Source organism: Pezoporus wallicus, unplaced genomic scaffold (assembly GCF_028554395.1).
Source record: "Pezoporus wallicus isolate ANWC-B61680 ecotype Strahan unplaced genomic scaffold, APGP_CSIRO_Pwel_v1 contig_4816, whole genome shotgun sequence".
Classification (NCBI taxonomy): domain Eukaryota; kingdom Metazoa; phylum Chordata; class Aves; order Psittaciformes; family Psittacidae; genus Pezoporus; species Pezoporus wallicus.
Genome location: NW_026640990.1, coordinates 5446676 through 5463321, shown reverse-complemented (window position 1 = coordinate 5463321; position 16646 = coordinate 5446676).

Sequence of the window (16646 nt, the reverse complement as noted above, 5' to 3'; positions counted from 1 at the left end):
TAAGAACATACTGAACACAGAATAGTTCTTGACAGGTTTTGATAGAGCTCAGAAAGAAATCCCACAGCAGTTATTTCTATGCTTCACACCAGCTACATTCTCCCCCATATCTGTAGGTACTATTTAAAGAGCATCCCCTGACCTCCTATAGGTTAGCAGACCTACAATGATGTGGTGGGTTGGACCTGGCTGGACACCAGGTGCCCACCAATGCCACTCTATGACTGCCCTTCTCAGATGTACAGGAAGAGAAAATGCAAAGGGCTCATGGGTCAAGATAAGGACAAGGAGAGATCACTCACCAATTACCATGACAGGCAAAACAGACTTGAATTGGGGAAATTAGTTTAATTTTTTACCAGTCAAATTAGAGTTGAATAATGAGAAATAAATCCAAATCTTAAAAAACACCTCCTTCCCGCTCCTCCCTTCTCCCCAGGCTCAACTTTCCTTCCAAATTCTCTATTTTCTCCCTTGAAGCAGTGCAGAGGGACATGGAATGGGGCTTGCAGTCAGTTCATCATGCATTGTTTCTGATGCTTCTTCCTCCTCTGGGGAGGACTCCTCAAACTCTTCCCCTGCTCCTTTGTGGGGTCCCACCCATGGTAGACAGTCCTCCATGAAATTCTCCAACCCAAGTCCTTCCCACGGGCTACAGTTCTTCACAAACTGCTCCAGTGAGGGTCCCTTCCATGGGGTGCAATCCTTTGGGAACAGACTGCTCCAGTGTGGATCTCTTCCCACAGGGCCACAAGTCCTGCCAGCAAACCTGCTACACCACGGGCTCATCCTTCCACCACAGGCTGCAGGTGGTTATCCCTTTAATCTCCATGGACTGCAGGGGCACAGCCTGCCTCACCATGACCTTCACCATGAGCTGCTGGGGAAACTGCTGCAGTGCCTGTAAAACCTCCTGCTCTCCTTCTGCACTGACCCTGGTGTCTGCAGAGGTGTTTCTCTCACATATTCTCCCTCCTCTCTCTGGCTGCAATTGCGCCTGCACAGTAACTTTTTCCCTTAAACATATTATGCCAGAGGTGCTGCCACCATCACTGATGGGCCTGAGCTTGGTCAGCAGCAGGTTTGCTCTGGAGCCAGCTGGCATCGGCTCTAATAGACATGAGGGAAGCTTCTAGCAGCTTCTCACAGAAGCCATCCCTGTAGCCCCTCCCAGTAACAAAACCTTGCTATGCAAACCCAATAGAGATGACCATACATGTCTTCTGAGATTCTGGGTAAGAGATACTTCCAAGATACTGATGGGCAGACGTTATCTTCGGAAGAAACTCTTTTCATATTGCACAGTGCTGGTTTGGCTAGTCAGAAAGGCCTTCCATAAGCATACCACTGACAGCTAGGATGGGACCTGTCAAGGTGATCTTTCCTGTCACAGTCACAGACAGACTGTCTGTAGAGTACAGTGACCAGGACCTAAGCAAGGTCAAGTCAGGAGCAACACAACTGCTGTCTCTGATAAGTTCCTTGAGAAGAATTCTTAGCCTCTCTGAGTCATGGTCCTCTCTCTAGTCACTAAGAAAGAAATCACATTTGAAATTAGAAGAAAAAACTCATTCTGAAGGTTTTGTGAAATTTATGTTCGTCTTAGAACATACACTCCAGATACAATTAATGAGGTTAAAAATAGCTGGCAAACTTCTTAGAACTATTAAAAAAAAATTTTTCAATTGACTTGAGCTTGTATACTTTTTGTTTTCTCAAATATAAAGGGAGTGGAAAAGAAAGTGAGCTTTTTTCCCCACACACTTCGCCAACGCACATTGTGATCAATTGAGTTAATCTGCACCATTTAATAGGAGAATATATTTGTATTAATTGCAGACATTCATTTTTTATAGAGAGATTCAGAGCAGCCCTGCAGAGAAGGACTTGGGGGTGTTGGTTGATGAGAAAATGAACATGAGCAGGCAGTGTATGCTTGCAGCCCAGAAAGCCAACCATATCCTGGGCTGCATCAAAAGGTGTGACCAGCAGGTCAAAGGAGGTGATCCTGCCCCTCTACTCTACTCACCTGGAGTATTGTGTACAGTTCTGGTGTCCTCGACATAAAAAGGACACGGAACTGTTGGAACAAGTCCAGAGAAGGGCCACGAGGATGATCAGGGGACTGGAGCACCTCCTGTATGAAGACAGGCTGGGAAAGTTGGAGCTCTTCAGCCTGGAGAAGAGAAGGCTGTATGGAGACCTCATAGCAGCCTTCCAGTATCCAAAGGGGGCCTATAGGGATGCTGGGGAGGGACTCTTCATTAGAGACTGTAGTAATAGGACAAGGGGTAATGGGTTAAAACTTAAAGAGGGGAAGTTTAGACTGGATATAAGAAGGAAATTGTTTCCTGTTAGGGTGGTGAGGCACTGGAACAAGTTGCCCAGGGAGGTTGTGAATGCTCCATCCCTGGCAGTGTTCAAGACCAGGTTGGACGAGGCCTTGGGTGATATGGTTTAGTGTGAGGTGTCCCTGCCCATGGCAGGGGGTTGGAACTTGATGATCTTAAGGTCCTTTCCAACCCTAACTATTCTATGATTCTATGATATACTGGGAATTCTTACTGTTGTCCTTGTATTCCTGGACTGTTTGGAAAAGAGATGATAGAGGCTGACCAACACTGTTCAGAAATGTAGGCAGAGGTGATGGGAGAGTAGCTTTTGGGAGCAAGGAAGAAGGCTGAAAGGAAGAAAAGAAACCTGCACCACTTCATCAGGTTTGCAAGAGCAAACCCATAAATTTGATGAGAAAGCAAATCTATGAGAAACTGTGATTTTGGTGCAGGTGGCAACACTACCTCCTTCCATTTCTTCCATAGCTTCTTCCCCTCTCATCTGAGGCATGAGATTTTTACCGTTTGCTCCAGATGCAGAGGTTCTGGACTATGTCCCATTTTTCTGCAGGCAGCCACCTGTGCCTACCACTCAAAACCAGACCCTAATTCACATCTGTCTACCTCTTGGGCAGGTTGGGACCTTCCTGTTTACCTTTCCTCTAGCAAGAGAGAACGCACATTTTAAGCAGGTTGTTTCCGCAAATCTAGTACAGGGACACATGCAGAGTATGTACATGCACACAAATACCTACAGACATGCAGATGTCCTGACTTCCCTCCAAAGAGGATTGGCTGAGCAGGAGGCATGAACAGCCTCCTCGGCTGAAAGCAGGCAGTCAGCCCTCCAGAACAAACCAAGCTCCCTTCAGTTTGCCAGCTCAGGCAGCTGTTGGCAGCTAGATCCCTTCAATGAAGTTACTAAGTAATACGAAGGTAATATATACCATTCCTTTGACATTCAGAACCTGCCTGAGGTGGGGTTTTAATGAACAAAATAGAGTAGATAAGCCTTCCAATACTGGAAAAATACTAACATTGTAAGAACTAAGCTGTAAATAAACCATGTCTCTGATGCATCAAGTAATGTTAGTATAGTAGATGACAAAGGGTATGCCTGGACTGCCATTTCCTCTGTCTATTCAAATAGATGAGAGCAGTATGTGATAGCATCCTTTTGTCCTAGACAATCTGTAGCCATACAGCCTGACAACCCTCTCTCACATCCTTCCCTCTCCCTCAGTTCAGGAGCTTGCTTTTTTTTCCCAAGCATGGCAGATCTGCGCACAATTTGCCAGGTACAAAGCCTGATACACTGATACAATAAGCGATTTTTGAATAGCAACAAGTTTAAATTTTACTAGCACAAACTCTGCTGGCCTGAGCCCAGCTTAAACTAGTGTTGTCTGCAAACAGCAGCATGAAAAGGTTCTTGCAACTACTCTGTGATAGCAGCTTCCCCAGCCTCTTCAAGAATCTGATTTTCAGGATTTACAGTTAATAAATCCATATAAAGCATGTTGCTTTCCCTTGCCTTGTTATGTACAACAGCTTTCTATTGCATTCTTACAGATGACTGGCACCTTGCCAACATCTGAGGCATTATTTGAGCAGACAGTCTAGGAAGTTTATAAGAACAGTGAGCTTTATGTTTGCTCAGTGACACCAAGTATATTTATATACTTATTACAGACAAACAAGTTGCTGTTCATCACCAGAGTTTCACCTCTGTGAGTAGCTTTCATATGAATGTGAAATGAGAGACATTTCTGTTCAGTCCCGGTCACACTCTGTGCTGCATGGAAATGAAAAACAGCACCAGGATTCTTGTCTTACTAGCCTAAGCTCCTAAAGGAGAATTCAGCCTCAACTGTTCAGTTTCTAGGTGACTTATATATTGAGGTAAGCAGGTACAGGACACATGAAACTGTATTTTGACAGCCAAGTGCAGATTAAGTTAAATTTCAGAGACACAGACAAAGCCAACCAGTTGAAAGAGAAAACAGTTTGTCAACTTAAGTAGCAGCGACTGAGGACAAACTGTGTAAAATGCCTCAGTAGCTTAACTTAAGGCCCTCATCTACAATTAGTCCCAGTGTGAAAGGGGAGGATATAAGTTAGAGTTGCAAGCAGTCAAGAATTTTTCATATACCACTGACACTTTAATCAGCCTATTCTACAGGCAGACCTAGAAAATGTTGTAATCAAAGTTGTGCGAGGATTGTCCAGTGAAGGCTCTGGCCTTCAAAACTTTTAAAAGAAAAGCAAGAAAAAGTATTTAAAAAAAACCCAAGAGATTAGATTTGCAATCACAGTGCAGAAAAGAAAAAAAAATATAAAATCACCATCAGAACTTATCCCCTTATGAAATTCTTAGTTCCTCAATTTCAAAGTCTTCAAGTAGCAAGAGCTAAGGAACCCCTTGCTAGCTAAGCCATCATCTCAGTCTACTTCATTTTTGTTCAATAATTTCTGATCTTAAGTATCCAACTATGAATTCTCTTTCAACTGGTTTTCTTTTATCTTAAATCTCTCAAGCAGAGAAACATCAAAATCATTCATGTTTCTATTTCCTTTGTTTTAAATAACATCACCTTGTTCTTCCTAGATACAGATATTTCATTTTTCAAACAAACCAATAAAAAAAAAAAAAAATAGCTTCAAGGCCAGCAAAAATTAGGGTAGAAGCAAGGGGGGAAACAAACCCAGAAAATTTCAACTATTATTTCAAAACTTCTCCATTTCCTGAGGTAAAAGTTAAGTTTGAAGGGGTTGTGTTTTTTTTCATACTGCAAATGATCATTTACTTTAGGGATAAATACAGAAATGAATTATCTATAGTTAGTAATTTCTGAAATAAATATTACAATACTAAATGGTCTTTCTTTGCATCACAAAGCTTTAAACTGTGAAGTACACAAGAGATTGCTTTCTAAAAGAATACCCAGGTTATTTTTTCCATTGTAATTGCCTTTATAAGCAGTTATTCAACACACAAAAATACTTGCAGGGTCAAGCCCTGAACTAAAAACCAACCACCCACCCAACCAAAAAAAACCCAACAACAACAAAAAATTATATACACAAAGCATCCTTTAGAAATTCACTGCAGATGTCAGAAAATGAAATTACTTCATTTGGTGTTTTTTCAAGCATGTTGATGTTTTTGTATCATCTAAAACAAATAAATCATGATGACCTCCACCTACATTATCTCATTTTTGTTTTTGATGACAAAAATCCAACATCCCTGCTCATGACACATTATACCCTTGTGATGCAGTGGGAGTTTTAAGCAGCTAAAGACAATTTGGAGAGCACCTAAAGCACAATGGTGTTGACAGTAATGCAGATATGGATTCTGAATGTGGAAGCTGCTCTGCTTCTGGGACTGGGTTTTTGTTAGCGCTCCCTGATCTACCACTGTACAAGGAATCACATCACCACAAGGCATGGACAAAAACCTAGTCTCAGAAGTACAGCTTCCACATTCACCAGTCGATCCTGTAAGGATAAAGCTAATTCCCAGTGAAAGTTTTGTCAGAGTCTTGCTTATATATTGTCAAATCATTGCTTATATTTCCTACATGGGATTTACCCAAGTGAAGTTAAGAGCTCATGCTTCACCTCCACTGGGATTCTATACACAGGCTACATATTTCACAGGGTTTGTTTTGTTGTTGGTTTGTTGTTTTTTTCTTAAAGGAAGAAGAAGAAAAAGAAAATTTACTCATCTTTGCTGTGAAAGCTCATACACAGACTGAATTTGAGAAATGTAAACTATTATTCTTCACAATAGATAAATGGTCCCTGACCTCTACAGAATTGTATGTGCCAGATTTGTTAATGTGTGAGATTTTAGCACCATACAGTACATATAGACTTCCCTCACTGTTTTGTATCAGTGGCTTACTTCACTGATTTTCCTCAAGCTCTGGTAATCTACAGCCTGTACCTAGCCGGACAGCACATTGTGATCTGACTCCTACTGTTCTTTGCCAAAAAGGAAAATTGTCTGGTATTTGCTGACCATTTATGGACAAAATGGCTCTCTTGTGTTACATGTCAACATCCATAGGCAGATTTCCTAGTCTCTTAGCACTTGTCATTAAGTAGGCTACTTATACAGCTAATTGCTAAGTACCTTTAGAAGCTGGTAGCGACTCTCATCACACCTCTGCAGATCACAGGACAGGGCTTACCATGGAAGCTCAGGGAGAATAGAGCTCCCTCCTCACCTGAAAAGTAAGTAAAACTGTGAGCAGAATATAGTCACGTAACCAGCATTTCCTGAGCAAGGGGACTAAGTACAGTCATGAGATAAAAAAAAACACCTGGACAGTGAAAGTTAATCATGCTGTTACCCTAGTGGGAAGAAAAGCAATGGAGGCCTCTAAGGCCACAGTGACACTGCAAGGACAATGACCACAATCTAAGAATTTACATTTCTTACTGTTGCTTTTACTCTGTACTCACTTATTTGCAAACAAGGAAGATTTCACAAAGTAAACACTTGGTTTGTATCACATTGCCAGACCCTGAATTTTGGGTCATCACTCACAACAGATGTTTTTACCTGTTGCATCTTAATTCACATAGAATTTAAAAAAGCTGCTCTGTTCACAATGACATCTACACAAATGTAAGGACATTCTGAAGTTCCCTTGAATCAGCACTTAAAAGCACTACTGGCTTTAAGCTAGTTCTGAGCCATTCCAGATAGAGCTCAATTTAACCAAATGCCAAAGCAATTTGATGAAGTGGGTCTTATGACTATCTAATTGGGCCTTACAGAGTGCCTAAACCAGCACATTTAGTTGCCAGCTCTCTAGACTAGCCCTGGACTTATATGCACTCCAGGGTTTTAGTGGAAGAATCTAGGACAGGACCTGGAAAGTCACCATCGTGGGGATGCCAACATAATCCAAATCTCAGTACCTTACATGACTTATGCACAACACTCACTTATTCTCACCTATAATCAAGAAGAAACACTAGCATTTCAACATCATTTTACAAAGAGCATTAAAGGTTAATAGATTAAGCAGAGAACAATTATACCACTGAATGAGAGATTTTTTTCACTGCAGGTATGAGTGACAGTATTTCATAAAATGTGCAAATTATGACTAAAACCCCTGAACACCAACTTAATTTGTCTAGGCGAAAAATTACTGGCAAGTGCCATTCATCCCAACCAAATAACTTCCACACTGTTGAGCAAATGACAAGATAGTAAAGGAAAATGTAATTTAAAGTATTTTTCCTTCCCATTCCAATGAAGCACAAAATCTGAATCCCACTTCTGCTCTCTCAACAACTTCTGCTATTATTGCCACTGATCAGGCACTCCAAAGAAGTGAATTAGTTGCAAGTAATACATTCATTCACATTTTTTCTTCTTGGCTGCTGTTCATTTGGTCTTCAATATACTATACAATATTAAATTGTCAGGATATTACTTAACATTATGCCATAGAGAAGGGTGTGTTAGAAGAAGAGAGCTTTTCACAACTTAGTAGATTTTCATGTGAAAAAGCTGTTTGCAAGCAATTTGAATGGGGAATGCAAAATATTCCTGAAGGATTTCAAGAGGTTAAGCCTGTGTTTAACCTTTCACCCTACCAGGCCAAGTCCTTAGTGAATACAAATCACTGGAGCTCTATTTCAATCAACAAAGCCAGTTCAGAAATCAGCCTTTTTCTCTCTTTCCAAATCCTGCCAAAAAACTTGGTATATAACGTTTGTTTTTTTCAGATCCCCTTCTTCAAATTTGGCCTTCAGAAAAAGCTCAGAGAATCCATTTGAATACAGCTCAGACTGGGGGTATTTTAGTGGATTGCATTTCCTTGCAACCTTTAAGGCTGCTGGGGGGGGGGGGGGAATGGGGCAGAAAAGGCAAAAGAAAACAGCTCCTTTTATTAAAACATTGAAGTCAAAGGAATAAGCATAAAATCTTGGCATGCAATAACAGTTTTACAAACAACATGCTTTCAAGTATACCAAATACCCTCTTTTAAACAGAAACCAGACGTACAACCCAGGTATTTTCTTCAACACCGACTAGCCCTGCACAGGTTCTGCAGGCACTAAAGCCAAGCACAGCTGCACATATCTTTCGCTCACTATTGCCTGTGCACTTGGCAGCCATTTATTCGTTATTTTAAAGAGGCAGGGTCTAGAAGATGAAGCCTCAGGAAAACCCTTTGGCAGCCCAGGGCCACCCCCACCCCTCCTTGCCTCGCACCTCTCACCCCGGGGAGAGGGCCAGCACTGAGGCACGGAGTCGTTCCCCCTCTTCAAATAATAATCAGCACCACATTCAGCCTTTCCAAACTCTCTTATTTCTTGCTACACAAAACCAAAAACAAACAAAACTTTAAAAACACGCCCCAAAAACCCACACAAAAAAACAAACCACAACCTCCAAAAAAAACCCCAAACCAACAACACAACCTCCCTCCATTTCTTTGTCTGACTTTGGGGCATCACTACAGGACCAGCTGCATGAGGAACCCAGCAGCTAAGCAAACCAAAGTAAAGCCCAGCTCCACCCACTGACAGCCACCATCTTCTCACATGAAGAAACCCATAAGGCCACCCCTGACACCGAAAGCTGAGCTCCTTCCTCTCTGACATTCACCTGAAGCAGAGCTCCGCAGGTGCGGAGGCCCCAGGCAGGCGGGCTGCCAGGGTACACTCACAGCCCACAGCAGGCGGTCAGTCCCTACTCACAGGCAGTTTGAGCTTTCTTAAGCAAGGTGCAAAGTGGGGTGAATTTGTTCTTAAAAAACAAACCCAACAACTATAGCAACAGCTGAAACCACAACTGCCAGGAGCACATTTTCCTGGGCATGAGAAGAAAAGGACAACACAGTGAGGGGAGTCTAGATGCCTTTTGAGCTTGAAGTAGTCCCATGAGGCTACTCCTTAGTGTTTTACAGGGCTCCTTCTCCCCAGTTCACAAAGGAGCAGCCAACACTGGCAAGTTAAGTGAGGGGAGCACTTCTCCAGGCCCATCACAACACAGTGCAGCACAACTGATTTTGAAAGTATCACTGACAGTGAAAGTTGCAAGTGCCACTGAAATGGAAAGCAAAACCATCTTGTTTGTAACACTGAAGCAGCCATGAAAGCATCGGCTGGCTTGTTCTTCACTCCAGCCTTCGTTGCTCGCTGGTCTGGGATATTTCAACCTGATACTCCCACACGAGGGCTAGTGTTTTCAGCATCAGGCATCTTTCTGAAGCAGAGGGAGCTGTGCTCTTTGGTTAGTGGGAAGAACTCCACCCAAGGACAATGAGATTCCAAGTCATTAGCTCCTGTACCTCAGACAGGCACTGGCCATATTATGACCAGGGAATGGACGTGGCTGAGTGGCTTTAGTGACAGCTGAAGAGCTGAGGAAGATGCGTGGGGTATGCTTGGGGTGGTAAACCTCATTTAAAAATATGAGAAGCAGGAGTGTCTGTCATCTCTTTGAATACATCTTACTGAGAAAGGCTGGGACTGCTGCGTGCTCCTACAGCCCTGTCAATCACACTGCTGTGTGTGGTCAGGACGTGACTGATGTACCCTGACAGAACATATCAAAATGCCAACAAAATTGAAATATTGGAGGGGTTTTTTTCTCACTAAAGATGTGACAAGATATGTTATTTTGAAATGCCATGATCTTTTGGAAAAACCAAAATTTAAGATTCAAAAGAGCATTATTTTTTTTTAACTTATGAGTCAATAACTACAAAGTTGAATAGCAGCATGGAAGCCATGTCCTGGCTTCAGCAGGAGCAGTCATTTTCCTCCTTCTTAGTAGCTGGTGCAGTGCTGTGTTTTGACTTTCAGCCTGGGAACAGAGCTGATAACAATGATGTTTTAGTCTGGCCAAGGACTTTGTGAGCCTCATGCTCTGCCAGGGAGGAGGGGAAGCCAGGAGGAAGCAGAGACAGGACACCTGACCTAAACTGACCAAAGAGGTATTCCATACCACAGCACATCATACCCAGGATGTAACTGGAGAGTTACCCGGAAGGGCCAGTGCACTGCTGGGTTGGACTAGGTATCGGTGGGTGCTTGGTCGGGCTGGGAGGGGCGAGTTATCGGTCGGCTGGTGCTGAGGTGTTGTATTCTCTTCCCTTGTTATTTCCTTTATCATTATTATTATTGGTGGTAGCAGTAGTGATCTGTGTTATACCTTAGTTACTAAACTGTTCTTATCTCAACCCGTGGGAGTTACATTCTTTTCGATTCTCCTCTCAGTCCCTCCGGGAGTAGGGGAAGGGCAAGAAGGGTGGGAGTAAGTGAATGAGCTGTCTGGCTGGGTTTAAACCACAACAGCCACCATCTTCTAATCTGATGACTCCAAACCTCCAACACAGACCATGAAAAACTAGCAGAATAAGAAAATAAATCCTCACATAACCCACACCTTCAAGAAAATAGCAAGAAAATAAACTAGCTAATTGTACTGAGGACTGGGATAGTGGGATACCTGGGGGAGAAAAGGCTCTCATGTAGTCAGGAAAAACACATAAAAACATCTAGGTTATCACTTTAAAGCCATGACAATACGTCAGGTTTCGTAAAGAATTAATTTACCAGCATGCAACCTGAGACTCCAGATTTAACAGGGTACTCTTAAACATTAACAATTTCAGTCTATAGAACACTCGGAAAATGAAATAGCTTATAAACCATTCATGTGTTCAAATCTATTTCAAAGACAAATCATGGTGAATGATCTTCTGGTTGCTTTGTTTCTATAGTGGTTGCTTTGTTTCTATAGGCTCAGCCTCTGACATTTATGATTGTAATTTTTACATGATTATCATTTGAAAACTAACAAACAAGCACCCTTGGAGAGAAGACCAATACAAACACATCATAAACATGAGAAAATACCATTACAAAAGCCAACAAATAATGATGTCAGCACATTCTTCTGAGGGCTTGGTCCTCAAGTGCCTCAAGCACAGACAGCTCCAGAGAACAGGCATTCACAGCTTTTTTTTTTAGTAATGGGACCCCCTTGACTGCAGGCAGCTGCTGCCACCTTTGGGAATGACAGCACCCCCAAACAGTTGTGGCAACCTCAGCATGCCTTCCATGCACTTATCCCATGCCCTATCCCTTCTGCTCCACTCACTGCCACCCTGTAACTCACTGCAGCCCTCTGTGGGGTGCACTACCTGTCTTCCTTAGCTACCAGCAGTATTTTTCCCTCTGACAGCACATCAGGATGAGTCAAGAGGGGCTGCTACCCACCTGCTTTCAGCTATCCTTGCTCAAGGGCACAGACCACCTGACATCCAGCAGATGCTTTGCTTCAGCTGCTCTACTTAGCCAAGGCTTTACCAGAGGGAGCCAGCAACACACTGGTTTGCATTAGCTTGCAAGAATGATTAGGTATAGTCAGAATATCTCAAGAGTATGTACTGACCTTTGTTACACCAGGGAGGGCAATTAAACAGGTGGGCTCAGCACAGTCAGAGCCCTCTGACTGCATGCTCCCCATTGAGAGTTACAGCCACCCTATGCCTGATTTGACCTGGCTGTTTTGTGCTTCTGTGTGTGGGGAAAGCAGTGAAACATCGTTTTTCTGCCTTAAAAATTGACAAATATCACCTGTATTTATGTGTCATAAAAACTGATGATGCTGACAAGTTTCTTGGTAGGAATTTCTAATGGGCCCAAGGTAACTAAATATCCATTTACCACTAAATTTCAGTCAGATTTAGACATTTAACTCCTTTAGGTCCAGTCTCAGTCCAAGACTAACAAATTGCAACAATGAACAGCAGCATATACTGCACAAGTAAATTGAAATCAGTTCAGCCTTAACTACCATATATCTGAAGTCTGCATTAATAAAAATATAGTTTAATCAAAGTGAGAGCATGCCTTTAGTGCTGGTATTATTCCCAGTTTCCAAAATAAAGCACCTATAGCTGTTGTTTAAAGAAAGTGTGTAAAGATAACAAATTACACTCAGAGAATTTTTCCAGTCACTTGAAATGCCAGACGTACTCATATTAAGTGAAAAAATATTCTTTCAACTGTTTTTTTATGACTTGTGAAATGTTCTGCTTTGTAATTGGTCTTCTTTTATAGGCATTATTTTAAAGCATAGAGTCAAGGTATTATGATGTTCTGAGGATCTGCGGTAGAGCACAGTGATTATGTCTGCTTTCTTCCACTGCAATAGTTATAGAACAAAGTTTACAGTCCCTACCCTGCATCACCCTTTTTGACACCATTTGGCTTAAATCATGCACAGGGTCAGAATATAAGATTGTTGAGGGAGAAACACGGGCATAGTTCTATGATCATTTAAATTAATCTCGTTTTAAGTTGTTGCTGCCTTGGCAAATACCTCAGAAAAAAAAAATTGATCCAATTATTTTTTTAATGGACTAGATATCAACAATAATCTGCATACCGGTCAAAACGCAATTTTTCTAACCTTTGGACTTGCATTTACCACATAATGGCTAAAACTCTCTCTGTGCTTCTTTTATTATTATTATTGTTAGCACCCACAATGTGGATTCTAATAGAAGAAGTGAACAGGCAATTTTGCTAATGATGCATGAAGTAGAATAAATATTCTGTAATTTTCTATAACTGCAATATATTTGGTTTTGGAATGCTGACTACTCTGAAAAAAAATATTGTTTTAACAGTGAATTCCAAAATCTTTTTATATAGTCAAACTTTCTACACAAACCCCCACGTAACAGGAAAGAAAACATTTTCCACTGTTTTTCTACTTTAAATAGCTATGTTACATATGTAAATTCCACAGCATTCATGTTTGCCATCACATAATCAAGACTAAACAAGAATGCATTTTTCACGCAATACAGTCCATAAAATTACAGTGGCCATCCACACTTGATTGACTACACTTTGTCAAGTGGTTTAAATAGCCTTGAAAAGTAGAACGTGTTTGGTACAAAAGTAAAGGAGGCGGTTGGATAATGATATTTATTCCTTATCTTTATCTAATAAGGTGAAATGTTTTAGTGTTGAATGTATTATTCTAAAAATCTGTTTGATATTAAAAATCTTAGAATGGGGTGCTTGACAGCAGAGTGATAAAGCCTTTTGAATTCCACATAAGAAGAACAAGTGTGCTGTAATAAAAACATAGTTTGTGTAGCCACAGAGAAAGAGAGGACTTGACTTCATGGACTAGATTATCACTTTGCCTGAATATACTCTGTTCCCCTGAAGTCAATGTGGCTATGCCAATATAAAAAAACTGAGGACAATTAGAACCTATAACAAAAATATGTTAGAAACTGTATTTAGTCTGGATGTTGTCTGTGTGTGCCTACTTTCAGATATAAGGAACACATGATTATATGAGCTTTGACATTAGAAGAAATATAGCAATTAAAATTATGTTAAATGGAAGAAAATCTTTCTAGAAAATAGTGGGAGCTAGTGGGAGTCACTCGTCTTTCTCATTCTCTGATAACTTTTTCTCTAAAGGGAAATCCAAAAGTTTCATAAATAACAAAACCTCATTTCCTACTTACTTGGATTTCATAGTTAATAGGCTGTTGTATAAGCTCTTCCTGAAGCTTTTCCAGAGTTTAGGTACTCATGACCTTTCTTTTCATTGTGGATTCTCCAGGTTACATAGTATGTGTTTGTGCTACATCTTCCCTCCATTCCCAAAGAGGAAGAGATTTTCCTCTTCTCCTGCACTGGCATTCATGCTAATGAAACTTACAGGGGCCAAGTAGCTCAACAATTTGTATGGGAATAGAGGATGCATACACAAAGTGTGAAAAAGTATGCTGCTTCTCCATGAGAAAAGCAGACTAGCAATAAACCTGTAAAAATATCTTGAAGAAAAACTTCACCAATCCCTTTTCCTCAGGCTTTTTATAACTTTCACTCTTGGGGTGACAATTTGACTTTTTTTTTTCTGTATCTGCTATATTTTTCCTCTCTGTCTGTTCTTCCCTCTTTTCATTTCCACTCTTTGTCTCTTTTCACTGGATTGAAGTGGAAGGAAGAATGTTTGAACATCATTAGTTGGTGGACCTCCAGGCATGTATCACATTGTGAGACACATCACAGAAACCCAGACACTTCAGCTAATCCCCAAAACTGACTGCTGGCACTGGCACCTAGCAGACAAGTGCTGGAATTTCCAAAACATTTTCCTGCTGAAGATGCTGACAACCTGTCAAGCAGAGTGCTCACCAGCATACATGTGACACTGAGGCAATACAGATTTTGCCAGTCCAGAGTGCCATTCTGAAAAAGTCAAGAAACGACTTTCTATCCTGTCTTTTCTTAGGCTTATTTTGTCTTTATTGGGAAATTGAACAAAACTACAATCAAATCGGTTTTGTTTTGATCAGAGGGATACTATACTTGCTCAAAATGCCATTTAAAATTTTGTCTTGTAAGTCATTTCAAAACTATTGTCAGTCCAAAACAGTTCTGAAATTCTAAACATCCCAATCCAAGCTTAACATTAATTTAGTAAAGTCAGCCTCCTGCATTTAGAACATACATCCCCAGCATTATCACTTTGTTTTCAGGGGGCCAGAGCTAGTAACTTTTTATGTTTCAGTTTTTCAAATCTAGATGTCTTTTTATGTTCTATTGCTATAACATTCAGAAATCTACAATGCTCAGGATAAATCCACCTAATGAAGTCAATGGAGTTCTGCCAGGTACAAAACAGTGCAGAAGTTGTCTCCTTGTTCTCATGAAGGAGTGCTCAATCAGCAAGAGAAATTGCTGCCTAGCTTTGGCAAGAACACTCAGATGCTACTGTGTATAAAATATTCTCTTACAGATGACTACAATTCAAGAACCTTCACGAAAGACTATTTGCTTTAATTAAGAAAAACACTACATGGGTAGCTATAGCATATCGTCAAAGACAAGCTTAAAATTCAGTTAAAGTCATTTGCTGAAAAGAGGTTAAGTAGAGGCTTTCCTGTTGTCCTGGGTTCAGCAGTAGCAGTCATGTTTCTCCTTTGTGGTAGCTGGTGCAGTGCTGTGTTTTGACTTCCAGCCTGGGAACAGTGCTGGTGAAACCGATGTTTTCGGTTGTTGCTAAGTGATGTTTACCCTGACCAAGGACTTTGTGAGGCTCATGCTCTGCCAGGGAGGAGGGGAAGCTGTGAGAAAGCAGAGACGGGGCGCCTGACCCAGGCTAGCCAAGGAGGTATTCCATACCACAGCACGTCATGCCCAGGGTGGGGAGTAACTGGGAGTTACCTGGAAGGACACAGGCTTCCGGGTGGGACTCGTTTCTTGGCTGGTGGTATAATATTCTCTTCCCTTGTTATTTTCTCTTATCATTGTTGTAGTTGGTGGTAGCAGTGGTGATTTGTGTTGTACATTGGTTGCTGGACTGTTCTTGTCTCAACCCATAGGAGTTGCACCCTTTTGATCCTCCTCCCCGTTCCTCCGGGAGCAGGGAAGAGGAGAGCCCCGGGGGGGGGGGGGCCTCGATAGTTGTCAGCACGGCACCACTCACTGGGAGTGAGTGAATAAGTTGCCTGACTGGGTTTAAACCATGACAGTTCTTTCTGGCGCCCAACGTGGGGCACAAGGGGTTGAGATAACGACAGATCTGACTGGATTAATAGTCACACGTCACAATGCTGATTTATTGGCTCTCAAGGTTGTTCCTTTTGATCTCACAGTTTCAGTATATCGTATCTTACTTCCATCCGGACTTTGCTGTGCTAGTGTTTTTCAAGTGTGGGGCTTGGGCCAAGGTTTTCGTCTCATTGTACCTTATGGTAATGACTTGTAATACAATAGAATCGTTGATCATGAAATGGCCTTTTAATGCTGTTGAGACTTGTTTGCTGATCGTGATGGGAATCACCATGCTAGCACGCATACAGAGTGTGTTTTGCCCACGACTGATTTCAAGAGTTAAGCAGAGTCAGGTTTGGGTCTTGTCTGGGGTCAAACGATGATGTAGGAGGACCAAGAGATTTTCCCTGAGGCTGGACAGCCATGAGTGGCAGGGTGTGTGGGATAGTATGGGCAAGTATCTAGGTCAGTGGGCCCCTCCAGTACTTTGGAATTTCACTGCCAAGCAACTGCAAAATCCAGAAGAATTAGTAAAACACTTAAATGAGGTGTGTGGTCGTTCTGGCCGTACCAGAGATGGGCAAATCATGGCAACGTGCTGGGGCTTGGCCTATGCTTACAGGGCCTTGTTTGACACTATCCAGCACCTTCAAAAGGAAAAGAATGTCGGCAGATCTGAGGGCAAAGCAACGGTAGCTACTCAAACTTTGGCTGCAATGAACAGCACAGCTA